Source organism: Rhea pennata, chromosome 1 (assembly GCF_028389875.1).
Source record: "Rhea pennata isolate bPtePen1 chromosome 1, bPtePen1.pri, whole genome shotgun sequence".
NCBI lineage: Eukaryota > Metazoa > Chordata > Aves > Rheiformes > Rheidae > Rhea > Rhea pennata.
Genome location: NC_084663.1, coordinates 71,867,260 through 71,873,259, shown reverse-complemented (window position 1 = coordinate 71,873,259; position 6,000 = coordinate 71,867,260).

Sequence of the window (6,000 nt, the reverse complement as noted above, 5' to 3'; positions counted from 1 at the left end):
TGGTGTCCACCCATGGAGGGTCTTATTTCTCGTCCAACCGGATAAAGCCCTGAGCAGCCTCGTCCAATCTTATCTCCTTCTTTGGGCTGAAGGTTGGACAAGATGGCCTCCTATAGTCGCTTATTCTCTGATGCTATATCTGTGCTATAATTCACGAAGACTAACATACTGATCAAACGTGTGTAGGTTTTCATAAAATCAGCAAAAGTTTCACCCAGATGTAAAGGACAGCTTCCTGCCAAACTGTGTCTGGTACAGAGCAGAATTCCAAACGGGTAAAACTACAAAACCTCTTTCCTGGACATCAGTAAGATAAAAAAATAAATAAATACATAAAAAAATAAACAACTCACCACCACCAACAGCACAGACCTCTGACACAGAAAAATTTTGACATTAGCATATTGTAAAACTGAGCACAACTGAAATACAGGTCTTTAGAAAGAGGAGCTGGGCAACGTAGTAATAGGTGGTGTTACATACATGCAGGTGTGTATGGTTTTTGCCATGCAGGCTAGAGCCAAGCACTGAAAACTCACTTCCCACATACAAGTTCTTGCTTCAGATGTCTATCAACATTTCAAAAACAAACAAAAAGACACCAAAGAAGGACTTTCTGGTAGTTATCCATTAATTATTGATTGAGAGGAGTCCAGATTGTGTCACTGAAGTTAATAGGTCCCTCTGATTTGCACTCAGCATACGAAGACTTTGCTACCTGTCTGAGCCCTCCACATTCATGACGCCTAATATAGCAAAGAAGTGACCCAAGCCAGTTTGTCAGGGCACTTTGTGTGGGCAAGGGGCTGGACCTGGCACCACTGAGATATTACGGGGCAGTACCAACGGCCCTGGGCTGGACTGGAGAGGGGGGGGGTTGGCCCGGGGGCTGCATTCATCATGCTGAACCTCCTTCTCAAATAGCACGCAACTCGTTTACAAATTTCCTAGCTGTCAGAAACTCAGAGAGCAATAAAACAAACCAGAACTGAAAAAAGACACAAAATAAATGGAATATAGAAAGCAGCAGTACAGATTGTTCCCATCTTAAGAGGGCAGTAAAATTACAATATAGGTATAACGCTGGTGACGGAAGTTTCTCAGTCTGAATCAGCTGCTCACTAGAGCAACACGCAGCGCCTACTTCGTTCTCACAGCTTCCCAAGCTTTCAACCTGATTCCACAAGTAACAAAAGCCAAACTACTTCACATTTTATATTTTTGTCAAAACACCATAAAATCAGCTCTCTGCTTTTGACAAAATGCAAATTGCTGCTTGCACCTAACCTCAGCTGCTGCGAGCTGCCCAGAGAGACAGAGGCCTCTTACTTGTCCGCCCGCTTGGCCATCTCGTCTCAGGAGAGGAGAAAGGAGTGGGAGTTCTCAGCACTAAAACCGAGCAGCTCATTCACTCATTGGCAGGGAATTCGTGTGTGGGAGCTACTCAACAGGCACTCAGGCTTTCAGCAGGTTGTATATTACATGCAGAACTGATATTAAATAACACTAAGGACGCAATGTCAAACACTTAAGAGTTAGAAAACACACCAGAGTTGGTATGATTGCCTTGGAGCAAGTTTGTCCTGATGTAATCCTTAGAAATACATATATATATAAAGGAAGTACCATTAAAAAAAACAAAACAAAAAATCTCAATGTTTTCCAGTTGCTTTTCATCTTTGGTAGCTGAGGTATTTGAGGGGGAAAGTACCATTTTCTAGGAGAAAGTATGATAAATTAGTGTTGACGAAGAATATGAATATGTATGTGTGGGGGAGGTGGTACTTAAAAATTTCTATCAGTTCAGCAAATTAGAGTGGTTTAAAATGATTCTATTCTGTGCTCATGGATAGTATTTTTCAGATCATTTTAAATAAAAAATTAACAGAAAATACATTTCAATTATATCTATTTTATGTCTATTACATAGATAAGTTGCACACACAGCAGTCTAAAATTTAGATTATACACTTTCCACCCTGTCTATTGCCTTGTTTCTTTCTAATAGGAAAGAATTTGTGGAAGAAACTCTGCTCTCCAGCAGAGAGAGAGAGAGAGAGAGAGAGAGGTAAAAGGAGAGAAAGTTCTGTTGAAAGGCTGAACGATGGGGAAAAACACTATACAAAGATCCATATCAATCACAACAAATTTTAGAAACCTGCAGTGGGATTCATCTGCACAAATCTATACGTCTGCATTTGAGATACTCTTTCCCTTAAAACATCCTGTGGAGACTGTTAGAGAGGTTTGTCCAGATCTGCACTTCTTCAGCTATCAGATACAACCACCTCCTATGAAATGCTAGGCAGCAAACAAGTGCTACCTCTTTATTTGCCCAAGTGAACATCACTATCAACTTCTTCTAAAAACTCCAGCAATCCTAGAAGGATCCACTGGGTGCCTCATCCCGCAGCTGGGAGCAAGTCTTTCCTTAGGCTTACAAGGCCAAGAACAGAAATCAGCATAGGCATGTTCAACATGCAGGGGATGCAGACTTGCCATCCCACTCTTTTTCAAGCAGTAGCAATGGCTGCTTCCACTTGCCAACCCCTCAGAATTATCAAGGGCACGATGATCAGCCCAGCACTTGAAAAGTACAAAAGATTTATTGCATCATCTGTGAGCCAACTCAAACACTCAGAAGCAATAGCCCAGAGTCCCAAGATACCTTTCAGGTTTTTCAAAATAGATTGAGCTCCATTAGCATTGCTAAATTTTGGTCTGCTTTGCATAGTTAATACATTCTCCCAGGACTAAAATCCAGAGTCCAGGATGATAATAAACCTGCAGTGTGCTTACACAGAAATTCCATTTGGAGGCTATCAAAGCTTTCTAAACTGACAAAATATTCTTATTATTTAGAAGTTGAAAAATGGAAATAAGGAAAAACAAGTAATTCTCAAAGTTGTACAGCAAGTGAAGGCTGGACCTAACATCTTCTGGCTCAAGTATCTTAGCCTACTGCTGAATAAATACTCAGATTCTCATTCCAGTGCTGAACAAATAACATTAGGCCCAGCTCACCAGAACTGAACCTGATTCTGCTGTCATGTCCAAACTAAGTTGCCGGATAGAAACGAAACCGCCATAGCCTCCAGTGAATCAGTTCAGGAAAGCCTCAGCTGAGATGTTAAGGTTGGAATTGTCATTACTTAGAACCAAGGTCACACCTCTCAGTACCAGATTTACTCCCAAGCAAGCCAGTATACTAAGAAAAAAAGGTGAGTATCCATTGATTAACATTGCCTCAGCTTAGAGTTTTGATTACTGTTTTTTTCCCCTAAAAAAAAAAAAAAAAAAAAAAAAAAAGAAAAGAAAAAAGTCAAGCCATTTGATTCTGCAGATGGGACACAGTCTTCAAAAGTGCCTTAGTCTAGCATGAAATTTAATCATCATCTTCCTAGGGGCTTAAATGAGCCTATGAGTTAGGCGGCAGGACCATAGTTAAACAGAGCCTTGAGATTACCTGCCTTTACCTTCTTCAGAAGCAAACTCCCTGCAGACAACCAAGAAGCTGTTAATGTAAAAAAGCCATGTTTTGCAAAGAAAAATCCTTCCATAGATAACTTCCAAACAGACAATCGAAGCGACTTGGTAAGGTGGGCCTGACATAAGAGCTGTATGAACAGCTCTTCATCCTGCCCGCTGCTTTCTAGCTGGCAGAGCCTCTGCAGGGCTCTGATTTTAGTCCCTCTGTGACTTTGGTTTGCAGCAAACACAACCCAATTTCTTGTGACCTTTAGGAAGTTCTTTTCCACCACCTCTGAGGCCTGGACATCAGGCAGTCTCACTGCTTGAGCCTCCCTGGTCTCCTACACACCTGCTACCCCTGGGAGCAGCTCCCTCTTAAGGAAGCTCAGTGGCTCCCTAGGGGAGAAACCTTCTCCCTCACCAAAGGGAAGGAGCCTCCTGCAGCGGACTATGTCTCACAGTCATCTTAAAAGAGCAAAACAGCTTGTTGTGAGCAAAAGTAAAAACAAACAAAGCATCAACCACAAGAAGTTTACCTGCAGACACAGACTATCACATCTGGATCACATCTCCAAGCCTAGAGATCAGACACTACTACATCATGAACATCTCTCTCAGGCCCAGTGGGAAAGGATGACACTTGGCATTTCTAAGGAGGCATCAGCATACCACAGAGTCAGGCCCAAAGCCCAGAATTCCTGCTCATTTTTTTTTTATCAAGACAACGATGTAACTAGCCCTGGTGTCCTGGGTGCCAAGTGTCTTGTGGATTCCTGCTGGCTTCAGATCCTAATGAACTATGTGAAAGTGCCTTATGTTTCTGACTAGTCAGGTTCACCACATCTTTTCCTCCTGAAGATGGGGCCAAAAAGCCTCCAAAAACAGCAAAACAAAAATCTATTTGAATCTGGCTTGTCTTCTTTGATTTTACGCGAAGTTTTTATTAGTTTTTTTAAAAAAACACAGCTGAACTACCCAGCAGATCATGCCCACTTTGCAACACACTATTCTGAGACAGCACAATGTTTGTCATGTTCACACTTCACGTGAGCTTTCACATGAGAAAGATTTCAAATCACAAAAATTTGCAGAAGGCAGATCAGTGAGGGGAGGAAGGGGAAGACAGGAGTGGTGTGAGACGGAGTGTTAGATATGAAAATGTAATGCAATGGTGTGTTAAATTAAAAAGATACAGCTTTTCTGAGTTATTGCTCAAAAGCATCTTGTTACAATCATAGGAAGAGAATATTCCTTTGGGAACAATGATGCTCTCCTCTTCTACTGAGGCAGCAAAATTGTTTTAGGTTAAATATCAGGCAAAATATCCTAGTAAGAGGTAAACAAAAAAAAAAAAAATATCTGCTCAGGGAAAATAGTGACGATTTCCAAGTGAGAAACTGAAACAATTTAAGAAGGAACAGGAAGCCCAAAACAAGGCATCTAGACCTATACTAAGAAATCTGAATAGGCATCAGAATTTTCAGAGATGTGGAGTGTCGGTGCCTCTTTGTCATGAGTGGACATATGGGATTTTAAATCCCCTCCTCCCACAGGCTGATCATTCTTATTAGCCCTGACATTGTCATATATTTACTCCACCAACCTAGAGGCACCTGCTGGAGGTAAGCTAGCTCCTATCCCAAGGTGCGGCAGTGATGTGCATGGGCTGAAAACTATACTGTCCTATACTATGACACCAGCTTAACTACATATCTCCTGGACCTGGCTTGTACACTTATAGCTCAAATTATGGGTGAAATGGATGTATGACTTTTTCTTCTCAGTACACTCTTGTTATGAAGATCTCATGCCTCGCATCCTTTTCCAGCCATGAGGTCCTACAGCATACATACCTTGAATCCCCAAACAGACGAATCCAATCCTCAACAGCCTTCCAGTCGCTCAGGTATAGACCCTTAAAGACAGACAGGCAGTGGCCTGGGACTGTAAGGCTCTGGTTTCCAGTTAGAACTTTGAAGGACAATATAACAGCTAGACAAAAAGCCTGGCAGGCCTGGCAGAGGAACTTCTTAATCAGAGATGGTTCATTCTCAAAAATCTCTAGAGAACGGCAGCACCACCAAAGCTGGCAAATTCCTGCACAAAACTTGTTCTTCCTCTGCCATGACACTTCCCATCATCCCTGTGCTTGGTTATCATATATATATATATATGATATATATATATATATATTTATATATTTTTTCCCTGCAATATTCTTTTTTTTCCTTGGTTTGCATTTAACAAGACTCCTTACTGTCATCCAAAAATTGTTGAAGCTCACTAGAAAAACTAAAAACGTAACAAGCAGCACAAAAGGTTGTAAACACTCACCATGCACAAGAATCAGTCACATACAACCAGTCCCAGGCTAGATCACTGTGCAAAAGCTACAAGTGCAGGCAATTGCCATGTGTTCAGATCCCTTCCCTATCTTCCTCCAAAGAGTTACAGTATGAGCTGTGCCTCAAGGTCTACCAGGGAAGCTGTCTACCACAGTCAAAATTTAATCAGATTCTAAGAGATCGT